This window comes from Salvelinus alpinus, chromosome 36 (assembly GCF_045679555.1).
Source record: "Salvelinus alpinus chromosome 36, SLU_Salpinus.1, whole genome shotgun sequence".
Taxonomy (NCBI): domain Eukaryota; kingdom Metazoa; phylum Chordata; class Actinopteri; order Salmoniformes; family Salmonidae; genus Salvelinus; species Salvelinus alpinus.
In genome coordinates this window covers 5195574-5213203 of record NC_092121.1, presented here as the reverse complement: position 1 = coordinate 5213203, position 17630 = coordinate 5195574, and the positions used below count along the sequence as shown (strand labels likewise).

Genomic DNA, 17630 nt, shown 5'->3' with positions numbered 1-17630 from the left:
GTGTGTGTGTGTGTGTGTGTGTGTGTGTGTGTGTGTGTGTGTGTGTGTGTGTGTGCGTACGCTTTACCAACCCAAACACTGTTTTAATTTCAGCACAGCGCTGCAGTGCACTCATAGGAGCAGGATTTAATTTACCTCTACCTGTCTATTGATTTAATCACAGTTGGTTGCGGAGTGGCTCTGCTTTGCTGTGTTGATCGCTTTGGCGAAAAGGTGAACCGCTGCTTTCCTACGTAATAATTACCAAGCGCATGAGGGAGCAGGGCGGAGCAGGTGGGGAGTGGGAGCTGACATTGTCGTCAGAAACAGCTCTCTGGAACTAGGAAGGAATCGTAACCACCACTAGGAAGGAATCGTAACCGCAGTACATATGCCACAAAAGCTGAGGGAAGCGCTAGAATGTTTCCCATCTTCTTGAATCGTTGACTGGATATGTCGGCGAAATCATTTGGCTTTAGTTAGCCTGTGATTTGGGTGCGCTTCTACCGGGACCCATATGTGGAAGTACATCTGAGATTGAATGTGTGGCCATGTGTAAATTCCATTTCCACTATGTCGAGACTGACACCTTTACAGTGTTGGTTCGTGATCATCTGTGGACATGTTCCTGATCTATCTCCTCTGTGTAATTCAATAATACATGACTCTCCTCACTCTCTCTCCGTGTCTACGCAGCATTTTCATATTTCATGAGGCTCTGATACCTCCAGAAGGTCACTATGCAGTCGAGACAGAAAGCATTCAAGGTTTGTCAGAAGCTGCTACAGTATGTAAATCAAAAGAATCACATCTTGGTCAAAAACCACGATCGTGCCTCAACCATTTAAACTGTTTTTCCGGATGAACAGACAGTCAGTCATTGGATTGGATATGGATGGCGCTGTAAATGTCATCCCCTGCCTGATCTGATCCAGTAGAAATGACAGCTAGACTCATCCTCCGTGACCTTCAACCTCCCCCTTGTTAACTTTAAATGCAGGAAGTGTTGCTCCCCCCGGGCATCAATTACATGCACGTTGACATACCGCAGTGCACTGTACACATATGCACTCACTCACACACACATTCACACTAACACAAACACTTACTCTCGTGCACACAAACACACACCACAGCGCCCCACCGTGACACTCACAGAATCCATCATGGATATTAGCAGGGGGTTCGATCTCTCCCGTGTTTACGTTTCATCGTTCTCTCATCATTCCCCGGGATCCCCATTCCTGCCGTCAGATGTCCTGATGTTCCGTGGGCTGACAGCCTCCATCCACCAGAGAGAAAGCAGAAGCACTATCGATCCCTGCCTTGCGCCTTCCCATTGATTTACCTGCAGGTGGCACTTTCAGGGTCTTATGGATTCAGTAGGATGCCATTCGGCCTGTAATAAAGACCACCTACAACAAACAAACAAAAATTTGACTGCTCACTGTGAAGGTTATTAGACTTTTTTTACTCTGAAATGGATGTATTTACATTCGTAATGATGTCTGATGGGTATTTGAAATTTTTTGACTGTTCGAGTACTCGCATTATTTATTTTTTGAGTACTCGGGTACTCAAATTAGAAAATCTATACTTTTAGAACACAAGGCCGGCACTGGAAAAAAAGATGCTAAATTACTAAATTGCCCCATATACAGTATACTATTCAGTCAATAAAAAAACAAGTGCCATTTAAGAGGAATTTATTTACACCGTAATATCAACTGGTACCGGTACCGAGTCAATGTGCGGGGGTACAGGTTAGTTGAGGTAATTTGTAAAGTGACTAAGCATAGATAATAAACAGCGAGTAACAGCAGTGTAAAAACAAAGGGGTCAATGTAAAGAGTCCGTCTGGCCATTTAATGAATTGTTCAGCAGTCTTATGGCTTGGGGGTAGAAGCTGTTAATGAGCCTTTTGGTCCTACACTTGGTGCTCCGGTACCGCTTGCCGTGTGGTAGCAGAGAGAAAAGTGTATGACTTGAGTGACTGGAGTCTTTGACAATTTTTGGGGCATTCCTCTGACACCACCTAGTATATAGTAACCTCAACAGTGGCGCTTGCTTATGGCGGTGCAATGGCATAGCCTTGTTTTGTTAATTTAGCAGACAAGACGCTCTTGTTTCCTGAGCCCTTATCACAGTCAAGACACACCTATTTTAAATTTTTATATATGAAAAACATGATGTAATATAACAGAATAATATTTTTCTTAAGGAAAAAAGTTGCCAGTGCGAAGTGATGCGTATCTTGCGTCTGGAATAGTTATTCTCAAAGAGTGGTTTTGTGTCGCTTCTCTTGCGTTCAGTGCCAGCAGAGTCAGGGTATATGCAGCAGTTTGGGCCGCCTGGCTCGTTGCGAACTGTGTGAAGACCATTTCTTCCTAAAAAAATACCGTAATTTATTTGCCAGAATTTTACATAATTATGACATAACATTGAAGGTTGTGCAATGTAACAGCAATATTTAGACTTAGGGTTGCCACCCATTCGATAAAATACGGAACGGTTCCGTATTTCACTGAAAGAATAAACGTTTTGTTTTCGAAATGATAGTTTCCAGATTTGACCATGTTAATTAATGACCTAAGGCTCATATTTCTGTGTGTTTATTATATTGTAATTAAGTCTATTATTTGATATTTGATAGAGCAGTCTGACTGAGCGGTGGTAGGCAGCAGCAGGCTCGTAAGCATTCATTCAAACAGCACTTTCCTGCGTTTGCCAGCAGCTCTTAGCAATGCTTGAAGCACAGCGCTGTTTATGACTTCAAGCCTGTCAACTCCCGAGATTAGGCTGGCAATACTATAGTGCCTATAAGAACATCCAATAGTCAAAGGTCTATGACATACAAATGGTATAGAGAGGAATAGTCCTATAATTCCTAAAATAACCAAAACCTAAAACTTCTTAGCTGGGAATATTGAAGACTCATGTTAAAAGGAACCACCAGCTTTCATATGTTCTCATGTTCTGAGCAAGCAACCTAAACATTAACTTTTTTACATGGCACATATTGCACTTTTACTTTCTTCTCCGCCACTGTGTTTTTGCATTATTTAAACCAAATTGAACATGTTTCATTATTTATTTGAGACTAAATTGATTTAATTTATGTATTATGTTAAGTTAAAATAAAAGTCTTCATTCAGTATTGTTGTAATTGTCATCATTACAAATATACAGTTGAAGTCAGAAGTTTACATACACCTTAGACAAATACATTGAAACTCAGTTTTTCACAATTGCTGAGATTTAATCCTAGTAAAAATTCCCTGTCTTAGGTCAGTTAGGATCACCACTTTATTTTAAAAATGTGAAATACCAGAATAATAATAGAGAGAATTATTTCTTTCAGCTTTTATTTCTTTCATCACATTCCCAGTGGGTCAGAAGTCTACATACACTCAATTAGTATTTGGTAGCATTGCCTTTAAATTGTTTAACTTGGGTCCAACGTTTCGTGTAGCCTTCCACAAGCTTCCCACAATAAGTTGGGTGAATTTTGGCCCATTCCTCCTGACAGAGCTGGTGTAACTGAGTCAGGTTTGTAGGCATCCTTGCTCGCACACGTTTTTTCAGTTCTGCCCACAAATGTTCTATAGGGATTGAGGTCAGTGCTTTGTGATGGCCACTCCAATACCTTGACTTTATTGTCCTTAAGCCATTTTGCCACAACTTTGGAAGTATGCTTGGGGTCATTGTCCATTTGTAAGACCCATTTGCGACCAAGCTTTAACTTCTTGGCTGATGTCTTGAGATGTTGCTTCAATATATCCACATAATTTTCCATCCTCATGATGCCATCTATTTTGTGAAGTGCACCAGTCCCTCCTTCAGCAAAGCACCACCACAACATGATGCTGCCACCTCTGTGCTTCACGGTTGGGATGGTGTACTTCGGCTTGCAAGCATCCCCCTTTTTCCTCCAAACATAACGATGATCATTATGGCCAAACAGTTCTATTTTTGTTTCATCAGACCAGAGGACATTTCTCCAAAAAGTACAATCTGTGTCCCCATGTGCAGTTGCAAACCGTATTCTGGATTTTTTATGGCGATATTGGAGCAATGGCTTCTTCCTTGCTGAGCGACCTTTCAGGTTATGTCGATATATGAGTTGTTTTACTGTGTATGTAGACACTTTTGTACCTGTCTCCTCCAGCATCTTCACAAGATCAATTGCTGTTGTTCTGGGATTGATTTGCACTTTTCGCACCAAAGTACGTTCATCTCTAGGAGACAGAACGCGTCTCCTTCCTGAACGGTATGACAGCTGTGTGCATGATATTTATACTTGTGTACTATTGTTTGTACAGATGAACATGGTACCTTCAGGCGTTTGTAAATTGCTCGCAAGTATGAACCAGACTTGTGGAGGTCTATAATTTTTTTTCTGAGGTCTTGGCTGATTTCTTTTGATTTTCCCATGATGTCAAGCAAAGAGGCACTGAGTTTGAAGGTAGGCCTTGAAATACATCCACAGGTACACCTCCAATTGACTCAAATGAGGTCAATTAGCCTATCAGAAGCTTCTAAAGCCATGACATCATTTTCTGGAATTTTCCAAGCTGTTTAAAGGCACAGTCAACTTAGTGTATGTAAACTTCTGACCCAGTGGAATAGTGATACAGTGGAATAATCTGTCTGTAAACAATTGTTGGGAAAATTACTTGTGTCATGCACAAAGTAGATGTCCTAACCAACTTGCCAAAACTATAGTTTGTTAACAAGAAATTTGTGGAGTGGTTGAAAAACGAGTTTAATGACTCCAACCTAAGTGTTTGTAAACTTCTGACTTTAATTGTACATATAAAAATCGTCCGATTAATCGGTATCGGCTTTTTTTTGGTCAGCCAATATTCGGTATCAGTATCGGCGTTGAAAAATCATAATCGGGCGACCTCTAATACAGACGTTCAATTTAGTTTATTCTGCCTGTTCTTTGGAATTTTCCAAATGTATGAATATTTCCACATTGAACACTGCATGGGGATGAATTACAGCCCCAACATCTGTTTGATGAGTAGGCTTAATGATTCTGATGAAAATACACTCTTTATCTAATTCATGTTTTTGCATATTTTCAGTGTGGAACCTGTCTATTTTTAGAGGGTTTATGGCCTAGGCTAAACAATTAATTTGCAAAATTGTAGTTACTTCGCTACTATGGCCTATTTATTGCCTTACCTACTCATGCCATTTGCACACACTGTATATTATATAAACTTTCTTTTTTTTCTGTTGTGTTATTGACTGTACACTTGTTTAACTCTGTGTTGTTGATGGTGTCGCACTGATTTGCCTTATCTTGGCCAGGTCGCAGTTGTAAATGAGAACTTGTACTCAACTAGCCTACCTGGTTAAATAAAGGTGAAATCATTTTTATAATTCTAAATGGCTCTAGTAGTTCACAAAAGTAGCCTAAGCGGAAAATAGACGGGATGCAATTTTTCCAAAACTGCAGCTCATTGTTGGAGCACATATTTCCCTACTTCAATCAATCAGTCATTTTTGAAAGTGTGATAAAACTGTCATCATTTGGCAAGGAATGTAGCTTGTAAATCCCATCAGTTAGATACATTTTTAATAGGCATTTATTTCTGTAGGCTTACGGGAGCTTCTGTGCGCACTCAGCAGCGTGTAGAGGAAGCGGTCAGAATGCAATTGAGTGAGTGAGACAAGGATGGGAAAGAGAATTTAGAGAGATGCCCCACCTCTTTTGACCCTCACCTGTTTAGTCAACAACAACAAAAATGTTTTGCATGTTATTTTGTCATTATTACGTGTCATATATCAGTTTCAAAACAATGTAATAAAAATGTACCATATTTTTGTTAATAAAGCTGCATACAAACATGGTTTCCTTTTTGTTTTCTTGATCAAGGCAGCTCCAAAATGCAGGTGTTTCAGCCTAGCTCAGTGCTTTCATTGGTGGTGGGGCAGCCAGCGGAAAATACGGAGCGTAGGGGTTGGTAATGTTCTCTAGTTCTGTTACTCATGGGGACACTACGTCACAGCAAAATCTACAGGGAGAGCTCTAATATTCAAGCCCCTTTGGTGCTGCCATAGAGTTACATTAGAAGTGCTCATCCAAGTAGGCTCAAGGTCATTGGCCACAGATGAAATGATGTCAAATCATGTTATGTCTCACCGTAGCTTTGATTGTACTGATCATGTCAACATCATACTATCAAAATCTTAGCTAGCAAGCTAACAGTCATCATCATGAATCAAAGAGACAATCTACTGGCAAATCCTTGTCATATGAAGAGAAGTTATGAAAATAAATTATAGATAAAACGTATTGGTGCTCATCATTGGACATAAACATTACACAACAATTTTGAAATTACAAATTCAACAATGAGGGGTTTGGCTGGAATCAGTGGTTAATTGCAAGCATTGCAAAGCAATCACTAGATTGCTAATCAGTGGAGTGGGTGTGTGGACCAAGCTTAAAAGGATAAACATTCAACATTGGCCATGACTTCTGCCGCGTTCAAAACAACTGGAAACTCGGAACTGGAAAAAACGAGCTCCGACTGGGAAAATACGTTTTGAACAGTCATCCAACTGGGAATTCCAAGTCGGGAACTCTGGCCTCTTTCTCCGACCTGAAGATCACTGCCGTCATCATGATTTGACCATGTTTTTTCAGGGTTCCCAGTTGTCTTGAAAGCACCATAAATCCAGAGAATGCCAGACTTTGATGACAAAGTTTGTTGACAAAATTTACCCACAAAGGACCTCTGCACCTCCTTCCAGTTCAAATGAATGCAGCATAACAAGGTGAGTCAAAAAATGTATTGTATGCTGCTGCATAAATTATGTAATATGCCAGGGAGATATGTATACTGTAGCTAAGGAAGTCATACTAAGTGTATGTTGTGTAGTAGCCTCACCCTAATAACTTAGCCTACTGTTCTGACTTGGTGGTGCACATGTGGCTTATAGATTTTTTGGGAGAAATTTCATCATCAAATATTGTAAAATCTTTCATTGTCTGCTTATATGCCCCATTTATTTATTCTACGGTTCTGACTTGGTGTACAGGGAGAATAATGTAAGAACGGCCCATGTTCTGAATTCTGTCGCTGTACATTTCAAAATCGCTGAACACATAGTTATTGACTCCGTCCGTCCTAGCTCGCTCATTAATGTCTTAATCACAATTACGGATTGCCTCTTATCCGCTCGTCGTCCCCTTATGCCATAGTTTGTGCATCTCAATTGTCAGTAGAAACCACATTTGTTTAAGCAAGTCAGTCATATCACCTCTGTTTTTCTAAGTAAATGAGGCTGAATTAACTGTTTCGCTGCCAGATAAGGCTCTGGGACTACTGTTGGGACTCTGCTGTTGGGACAGCTTTATGTAGGTCCTGACAGTTTGTGGGCACCGTTTGTCACCGTTATAGTGCAATTAATGTACTGTTTAGTGTTGTGTTTTGTAGTGGCTTTGCTAAAAGAAAAATTGGGGGGGGTTTGCCCCACCAAGATTTACATGCTAAAATCGCCACTCAACATGAAACATGAAATCCATTTCCTCTCCAACAACACTCTCCCACTCAGCATTCGATTCGGGTGAAGTTATTGACAAATGTGTTTATTTTATTCCTGTAGCAGACTTTCAAGGTTTCATTTTTCGCAATAAACTTGTTTCAGTGGACCATAGCTTTGGCCTTGGCTGAACAGACAGCACAGTCGGAGGCTAGTGTTTTGAAAAGCATAATTGGCTGAATATATTCCACAAACCGGGCATCAACTCCTTAGAGTTTTCATGCTCTTTAATTTGCATTTTATGTTTCACACAGTTGCGCAGGTTTATCCCTATTTAATTTGCTACTGTTGAGTGTACCTCATTTCGTTTCCATAACTGCATGTCCAACGGCAGTTTAGCAAACCAAACACAGGCTATCGTTCAGTATCCATTCTTCCATACTCTGATTCTCAGCAGCCTCATGTAGAGTATTTCTCGAAACTATGATTAGCTTAGCTTGCAGACTCACAACGAGCGAGGGAGGCGTTGATAAGGCAATGATGACGGAAGTCTCGTTAGGCTCAAATACGTTTTGCATTCGTTAATTAGCGAGCCTCCTAGGGATTAATTCCCTCTCCGTGTCCCATGTGCAGAGCTTGTCGAGATGAGAGGGATTGTTCTATTTACCGCCTCAGCTTGCCTCTCAGGTTCACCAGTCACCGCCATGCTGGCACATATCCGTCATCCCAGGGCCGCTACGCGACTCCCTCCCTCCACTGCACTGCTAATAGCAGCGGATTACTGAAGACTGAAGATGAAAGGGCCTTCATTCCCCACAGAGACGTGTGTGTGTGTGTGTGCGTGCGTGCGTGGCAGACTTGGTTATCCTGTTGTACTGAAACTGCTGTGTTGGGATACAGGCAGGAGATAAGTGGAGGTCTTTTATTTCAGCATCCCCTTCCCACACCTCATTAGCCAACAAGGCTTCCAGGTTGACATCAAAGGCGCAGCCATCACGCACAAAAAAAATGCATCCCGATTTCCAAGGATTTTTTATAGTCTAAATTTAGATTCTAAAACCGCTGCTGAATTGACGCCAGCCGTCATTTCATGACTGTTTTCAGAAGTGGATGATAATAGGATTTTTCACTTTCGATAATCACCCTGTAGCTCTGTTTTTCTCAAATCTTTGGTGGCTGTTTGAAGTTGCGGGAAGCGATGCAACTGCTTAAAGCCAGACTGTCTGTCTTGTCTGCCTGGTGTCTTTGAATTGAGCCACCAGCTACAGGACTTTTTGAAGTCTTTAGAACAGAAAGCTGCAGTTGTTGTTTTTGTTTTTTTGCCAACGTTAAGTAGCCCATTGGGGGGAATATTACGATTCTTGACAAAAAGTCGGAAATCGTTTTTCACACTTCATTGAAAAGTCTCCTCTTGATGTTCCCTTAGTGGATGAGTCTGGCTGGGAACTGGAACTGGGTGCATTCTGAAGAATGGCCAACTAATTAATTCATGACTCTGTCGTGACAGTATCCATTTGTTACCTGGCCTTCAAACGTTTGGCCCGTTGGTGTCTCTTTACCTTATCTCTGCGGGGCACAGCACTTGCCAGTGCAATTTAAGATTAGGAGAAAGGGATAGAAAATAAGTTGTTCCTCTTTGGGGGCATGTGAGGTTAGGCATGTCCTTTTGTGAACCCGAAAAAGCAGTTTTCGGGGTCTCTTCTTTGACCTGTATCCTCATCTCCCTTGTGCTCGGTTCCTTGTGAGCTGTGCCCACTTACGTGGCAGATATGAGGTAATTCGCCCGTCATGTGAGGCAATGCTACTACTCTTATGGGAACAAAGTCTCTGTAAATTACTGGGAAATAATTGACTGTCCTTTTGGTCCGCTTTTATTTATTCTGTTTCTCACATTTGGCCAGCTTTGTAGTTTGTAGCACACTAAGTTCTTATGCCAACTCATTATTACAGAAATGTATTCCTAAAGCCTCCTTTGAACAACCAAACTCATCACTTTTATCGTGCTTGTGTGAAGGGCAGTTCTTTTGAACAAACTGAATAAAAGTGAGAGCAAAAAGTCCTGGCTATAATGTCTTGGTTAGTTGGTCCAATACAATAGACCATAATTCCTTTCTCTCTGGTCTGTCCCATCATTCCATTGAAATCCATAGAAAGTTCACCACTAGCAGGGACGTTTTTTGTTGTGCTCAAATCATTTCTCACCCTCCGCGACTCATTTGGAGAGTTTCTTATGACACCTGGCCCTTGGCTGAGCTTTAATCATATACTGCATAGGGCTGAGCTATGGCACAAATTAGCCTAAACCCTGCTGTTACCTCTGAGTTTGAATGCTAGTCCATGCTGCTCTCGTTCACATGGAAACATGAGCGCAGGATGCTACGTTGACATCTACTAATTCCCAATATTCTCCTATCCTATTCTGTGAGTGCGCCATGTTTATTCACCTCATCGATCTCCATAAGTACATTAGTGACATCATTTCAGTTAATGATCACCCGCCATCCTCCAGTGATCAGTCTGTATTGATTGATGATTATTCATATTAGATCATCTACCCTATGGAGTTCGTTAACTGCTGAGTGTAGCCACTTGCAGAGGATGAGGTGATTCAGCTAGACACATTTTTTTAATTGAATTTTTTTATTTCACCTTTATTTAACCAGGTAGGCCAGTTGAGAACAAGTTGTCATTTACAACTGCGACCCGGCCAAGATAAAGCAAAGCAGTGCGACAAAAACAACAACACAGAGTTACACATAAACAAACGTACAGTTAATAACACAATAGAAAAATCTATGTACAATGTGTGCAAATTTAGAAGAGTAGGGATGTAAGGCAATAAATAAGCCATAGAGGCGAAATAAGTACAATTTACCATTAACACTGGAGTGATAGATGTGCAGATGACGATGTGCAAGTAGAGATACTGGGGTGCAAAAGAGCAAAACATAAATAAATAACAATATGGGGATGAAGTAGTTGGGTGTGCTATTTACAGATGGGCTGTGTACAGGTACAGTGATTGGTAAGCTGCTCTGACAGCCGATGCTTAAAGTTAGAGAGGGAGATATAAGTTTCAGTCATTGGCAGCAGAGAACTGGAAATGTTGTGTGCACTTGTATAGGTAGGCTAGATCTCTAGGAATATCTCGAAATGATCATTCCAAGTAATTTAGGATTTTTAATAAGCAGAGGCCCGAATGTTTAAAGTGAGACACCCCACTCAACAGAAGTTTGACCCACATATGTATAGACCTGTAGGGCACTTCCTGCTGAGCGCAGTATGTAAACTCAGATTTACTAAAGACTTTAGATCCCTGAGCTCCCGGCCATACTAAACCCTCTAACTCAGCAAATACCTTATAGAAAGATAAGGGAGTGCTGCTTGGTTATAGAGTCTGTAGAGGTACGCGGGGAGAGGAGGGAGCAGACGGCATTAAGGAGTTGTGAGAGAGGGAGATACCGTACAAACTGCAGAGGTTTTGCAGTTTGACTCAACAGATATTGTTCTCAGAGAGAAATCTGGTTGATGGGGAGAGAGAGGGCACAGAGAAATGGCAGTTGGGGCAAAGAAAGAGGTGGGTAATATTCTGTAAAGTCAGAAAAGGAACGCATACAGTTGCCTCTATAAAGGGAGCAAGTGAAGATATTGCTTGTAAAGGCTTTACATATAAAAGAAGTCTAGTATACGTCTATCCCTTATAAACAATATCTTCTCTGAGTGTGGTTACATGCACACAATAATGTGATTATTGTGGTTAGTCAGATTAATATAATAGTTTGTTTAAAAAGTTTACATGCTTTGCAAGAAGAACGATTTTCCTAATAATCCGGTTTACATGGATACATCTGAAATCAGGCTACCTGGTGGCACTTTGATAAATGCAGAAAATCACCAATCAAAATAAATGTTATTTTTTTGAAGAATATTTTATTCTTCTCAAAAAGTTTGTATGTGAAAACTATACTGAACAAAAATATAAACTCAACATATAAGGTGTTGGTCCCATGTTTCATGAGCTGAAATAAAAGATCCCAGAAATGTTCTATGTGCACAAAAAGCTTATTTCTCTCAAATTTTGTACACAAATTTGTTTACATCCCTGTTGGTGAGCATCCTTTGCCAAGATAATCCATCCACCTGACAGGTGTGGCATATCAAGAAGCTGATTGAGCAGCATGAGCATTTTCTTGTGCTGGCCACTCAAAAATGTGTCAACAAATTTTGGCACACAACAGAATGCCACAGATGTCAACATTTTTGAGGGAGCATGCAATTGGTTTGCTGACTACAGGAATGTCCACCAGAGCTGTTGCCAGAGAATTTAATTTTAATTTCTCTACCATAAACCGCCTTCAACGTCGTTTTAGAGAATTTGGCAGTAGGTCCAACCGGCCTCACAACCACAGACCACGTGTAACCACGCCAGCCCAGAACCTACACATCCAGCTTCTTCACCTGCGAAATCATCTGAAACCAGCCACCCGGGCAACTGATGAAACTGTAGGTTGCCCAACCGAAGAATTTCTGCACAAACTGTCAGAAACTGTCTCAGGGAAGCTCATCTGCGTGCCTGTCGTCCTTACCAGGGTCTTGATCTGACTGCAGTTCTGCGTTGTAACCCGACTTCAGTGGGCAAATGCTCACATTCGATGACCACTGGCACGCTGGAGAAGTGTTCTCTTTGCAGATGAATCCCGGTTTCAACTGTACCGGGCAGATGGCAGTGCTAAAGAGGTAGGCTCGCTCGGCTGGCGCTAGCACAAGCATATGAAAATACACAGCTGGAATGCCAATGAAAGTGTTTATATGTGCTCATAATTTCAAAGATTGCTTAGAAAACCAGACGTTTTAACCGGCGTATAATTACTTCAATGTTGACCTTACGCCGACTAAGACTAGCAGAGTAAGGTGTTTACATGACTATTGCGTAATCTGCCTACTGACATACACAGTAATAATGTCATATTAAACTGATCATGTAAATGTACTCACTGTGAGGAATAAGAAACTCAAGTAGCAAAAAGTACCCTGAACTGAACCAGCTACTCTCTTTAAAACCTTTCATATTGCCTTTCATCATGCAGTGCCATGTTGCTGTGGAATCAACATGTTCTTTTCAAGCCAATGTCTTATATGGAATACTAAAGTGTATAATTAAGCCTTCGTCTTCACAGGTGGGAGTAGAACAAAGTTAACCTCAAGACACTGATCTAAGGCCAGTTTTACATTTTATATCATAGTTAAGGTTAACATTGGAGGAGGGCAAGCTGATTCTAGATGACCTAGGCTGTGACTAGACTTGACAGTAATGCAGTTTTTCTATTCTGATCATGGAATTCCAAACACATCATGCGTTTACACCTACATGTACAGTTGAAGTCGGACATTTACATACACCTTAGCCATATACATATAAACTCAGTTTTTCACAATTCCTGACATTTAATCCTAGTAAAACTTAGGTCAGTTAGGATCACCACTTTATTTTAAGAATGTGAATTGTCAGAATAATAGCAAAGAGAATGACTTATTTCTTTCATCACATTCCCAGTGGGTCAGTTTACATACAGTCAATTAGTATTTGGTAGCATTGCCTTTAAATTGTTTAACTTGGGTCAAACATTTCGGGTAGCCTTCCACAACCTTCCCACAATAAGATGGGTGAATTTTGGCCCATTCCTCCTGACAGAGCTGGTGTAACTGAGTCAGGTTTGTAGGCCTCCTTGCTCGCATACGCTTTTTCAGTTCTGCCAACAAATGTTCTATAGGATTGAGGTCAGGGCTTTGTGATGGCCACTCCAATACCTTGACTTTGTTGTCCTTAAGCCATTTTTGCCACAACTTTGGAAGTATGCTTGGGTCATTGTCCATTTAGAAGACCCATTTGCGACCAAGCTTTAACTTCCTAAACTGATGTCTTGAGATGTTGCTTCAATATATCCACATAATTTTCCTACCTCGTGATGCCATCTATTTTGTGAAGTGCACCAGTCCCTCCTGCAGCAAAGCACCCCCACAACATGATGCTGCCATCCCCGTGCTTCACAGTTGGGATGGTGTTCTTCGGCTTGCAAGCCTCCCCCTTTTTCCTCCAAACATAATGATGGTCATTATGGCCAAACAGTTCTATTTTTGTTTCATCAGACCAGAGGACATTTCTCAAAAAAGTACGATCTTTGTCCCTATGTGCAGTTGCAAACATAGTCTGGCTTTTTATTGCGGTTTTGGAGCAGTGGCTTCTTCCTTGCTGAGCAGCCTTTCAGGTTATTTCGATATAGGACTCGTTTTACTGTGGATATAGATACTTGTGTACCTGTTTCCTCCAGCATCTTCACAAGGTCCCTTGCTGTTGTTCTGGGATTGATTTGCACTTTTCACACCAAAGTACGTTCATCTCTAGGAGACAGAACGCGTCTCCTTCCTGAGCAGTATGACGGCTGTGTGGTCCCATGATCTTTATACTTGCGTACTATTGTTTGTACAGATGAATGTGGTACCTTCAGGCATTTGGAAATTGCTCCCAAGGATGAACCAGACTTGTGGAGGTCTACAATTTTTTTTCTGAGGTCTTGGCTGATTTCTTTTGATTTTCCCATGATGTCAAGCAAAGAGATACTGAGTTTGAAGGTAGGCCTTGAAATACATCAGGTACACAGGTACACCTCCAATTGACTAAAATGATGTCAATTGGCCTAACAGAAGCTTCTAAAGCCATGACATAATTTTCTGGAATTTTCCAAGCTGTTTAAAGGCACAGTCAACTTAGTCAACTTCTGACCCACTGGAATTGTGATACAATGTATTATAAGTGAAATAATCTGTCTGTAAAAAAATAGTTGGAAAAATTACTTGTGTCATGCAGAAAGTAGATGTCCTAACCGACTTGCCAAAACTATAGTTTGTTAACAAGAAATTTGTGGAGTGGTTGAAAAACGAGTTTTAATGACTCCAACCTAAGTGTATCTAAACTTCCGACTTCAACTGTAAATGTGTCCACGATGTCCACATTGTGTCCGGATTCCCTTTTCCCATGCTATATTCAAATGCCCAATATGCATTCTGCAAATGCTGGAATTGGCTAAATATGAAAATAACACAACACCAACTTGTAGCTAGCTAACTACTGTAACTAACTAGCCAGCTAACCTCTGTAGCTAGCTAGCAAGCAAAGCTAAAAGGATTGCAAACACATCCCTTTACATGCTTGGAACGTATTTCCTCAAACATTTTAAAGGTGTCTCTTGTTCCCAAAGCACAAGTTTTCTGGAGACTTGTGGGCAGAGTCTTGATGACGTCACCCCACGGTATGCGCTAGACTGAGGAGAAATTGGCACACAATATATCCCTGACCACCACCTGAGGTGGACAGCCAAATCTGAACGAAGTCAGACTACAATGCGACCTGTCTTGTCAATGCAATCTTTGTATTCTGATAGAGGAACTTGCATGTACAGTGCATTCGGAAAGTATTCAGACCCCTTGACTTTTTCCACATTTTGTTACGTTACAGCCTTATTCTAAAATGGATTAAATAAAATATTTTCCTCATCAATCTACACACAATACCCCATAATGACAAAGCGAAAAAAGGTTTTTAGAAATGTTTTCAAATTTAAAAAATAAAATAAAAAACAGAAATACCTTATTTACATAAATATTCAGACCCTTTCCCATGAGACTCGAAATTGAGCTCAGGTAATCCTGTTTCCTTTGATCATCCTAGAGATGTTTCTACAACTTGATTGGCTTCCACCTGTGGTAAATGTAATTGATTGGACATGATTTGGAAAGGCACACACCTATCTATATGAGGTCCCACAGTTGACTGTGCATGTCAGAGCAAAACCAAGCTATGAGGTCGAAGGAATTGTCCATAGAGCTCAGAGACAGGATTGTGTCGAGGCATAGATCTGGGGAAGGGTATCAAAACATTTCTGCAGCATTGAATGTCCCCCAAAACACAGTGGCCGCCATCATTCTTAAATGGAAGAAATTTGGAACCACAGACTCTTCCTAGACCTGGCCTGAGCAAATGGTGGAGAAGGGCCTTGGTCAGGGTGGTGACCAAGAATCCAATGGTCACTCTGTCAGAGCTCAAGAGTTTCTCTGTGGAGATGGGAGAACCTTCCAGAAGGACAACCATCTCTGCAGCACTCCACCAATAAGGCCTTTATGGTAGAGTGGCCAGACTGAAGCCACTCCTCAGTAAAAGGCACATGACAGCCCACTTGGATTTTGCCAAAAGGCACCTAAAGACTCTCAGTCCATGAGAAACAAGATTGTCTGGTCTGATGAATTCAAGACTAAACTCTTTGGCCAGAATGCCAAGCGTCACGTCTGGAGGAAACCTGGCACCATCCCTACGGTGAAGCATGGTGGTGGCAGCATCATGCTGCGGGGATGTTTTTCATCGGCAGGGACTGGGAGACTAGTCAGAATCGAGGGAAAGATGAACGGAGCAAAGTACATAGAGATCCTTGATGAAAAACTGCTCAAGAGCCCTCAGGACCTCAGACTGGGGTGAAGGTTCACTTTCCAACAGGACAACTGCCCTAAGCACACAGCCAAGACAACACAGGACTGGCTTCTGGACAAGTCTCTGAATGTCCTTGATTGGCACAGCCAGAGCCCAAACTTGAACCCAATCGAACATCTCTGGAGAGACCTGAAAATAGCTGTGCATCCAACCATCCAACCTGACAGAGCTTGAGAGGATCTGCAGAGAAGAATGGGAGAAACTCCCCAAATACAGGTGTGCCAAGCGTGTAGCATCATACCCAAGAAGATTTGATGCTGTTAATTGTTGCCAAAGATGCTTCAACAAAGTACTGAGTAAAGGGTCTGAATTCTTATGTAAATGTGATATATATATTATTTTTTTATACATGTGCAAAAATAAATTATGTGTAGATTGATGAGGAACACGTTCCCTCAAAACTTGAGACATCTGTGGTATTGTGTTGTGTGACAAAACTGCAACTTTTAGAGTGGCCTTTTATTGTCCCCAGCACAAGGTGCACCTGTTTAATGATCATGCTGTTCAATCAGCTTCTTGATATGCCACATGTGTCAGGTGGATGGATTATCTAGGCAATGGAGAAATGCTCACTAACAGGGATGTAAACAAATTTGTGCACAAAATGTGAGAGAAAAAAGCTTGTTGTGCGTATGGAACATTTCTGGGATCTTTTATTTCAGCTCATGGGACCAACATTTTACACTTTAAACTGGAACTTTTTACTCATGTAGTCGCACCTCCGCATCTTTTTCTGTTCTTTGCTGTAAAATGTACAATAAAGTTTTATTGTATTCCTTTGGGCACTCACAGATTGATTACCAGAGCTGTGAACAAACTCAGCAGTGGATTAATTGAACTATCAGAGCATTGGAATATTCGCTTAATACTGCAAAAATAGTCGTTTTAAGTGTTTTTGAGGAAGTTTGGGCTTGTAGTGCAGCATTGCTAACATCCTTTTGGCTGTTTACATTCATGAATTTTGACAAAGTTGGAAGGACAAAAGCAGAACTCTGCACAGCACCCACGCTCCAAATTCATTTGCAGCTCAGTGTGATGGTTTCTCTCGAGCTCAGTGTGATGGTTTCTCTAGAATACACAAGGTGCTAACTTGTCGCCGTGGCAGAAGTAACTAATGGATTCTTGTGGATTCTGTCACCATGGCCTTCAGACAACTCAGGTAATGGTAATTCGACTCAAATATAAATTTGGCCTGATCTATCCCTTTAAGTGACATTTGAGCTGCTGTCAGGGTGATGGTGACAGAAGGGTGTTGTAAACACTTGAATTATTTAGGTTGGTAGGACAAAAGCAGAACTCTGCACAGCGTCCACTCTCCAAACTCATTTGCAGCTCAGTGTGATGGTTTCTCTGGAGCTCAGTGTGGTGGTTGTGTCTCCACTGGAAATACGTAGGTCAGCCTGACCTATCAAAGTACAACGTGTTACTGTCAGTCACCAAACAAGGGATCACTACTTAACATGCAGTCAGCTCCTCACAGGTCTAGGAACAGTGGGTGAATAGAGCAACTGGGAGGGCACAACAACAGGAGCAGCACTAGCACCTTTTCAAAGGTCTGAGAACAGTGGGAGAGTGTCAGTGAGCTTAGAATAACAGCAGCAGCAGCACC

At 41.3% G+C, this 17630-nt stretch overlaps 1 protein-coding gene across 3 annotated transcripts in view; it reads left to right on the top strand.

Moving 5' to 3' along the window:
- LOC139564799 (junction plakoglobin-like) overlaps positions 1-17630 on the top strand; it is a 78441-nt gene that overhangs the window by 31290 nt on the left and 29521 nt on the right. The window contains exon 1 of one of the 3 annotated variants that reach the window (XM_071384628.1): positions 12109-12219. The exons of the other annotated variants lie outside the window; for them this stretch is intronic. The gene's annotated coding sequence lies outside the window, so the exon portion shown is untranslated. Of the gene's footprint in view, positions 1-12108; positions 12220-17630 lie in introns of those variants that run through there. 3 annotated transcript variants of the gene reach the window in all.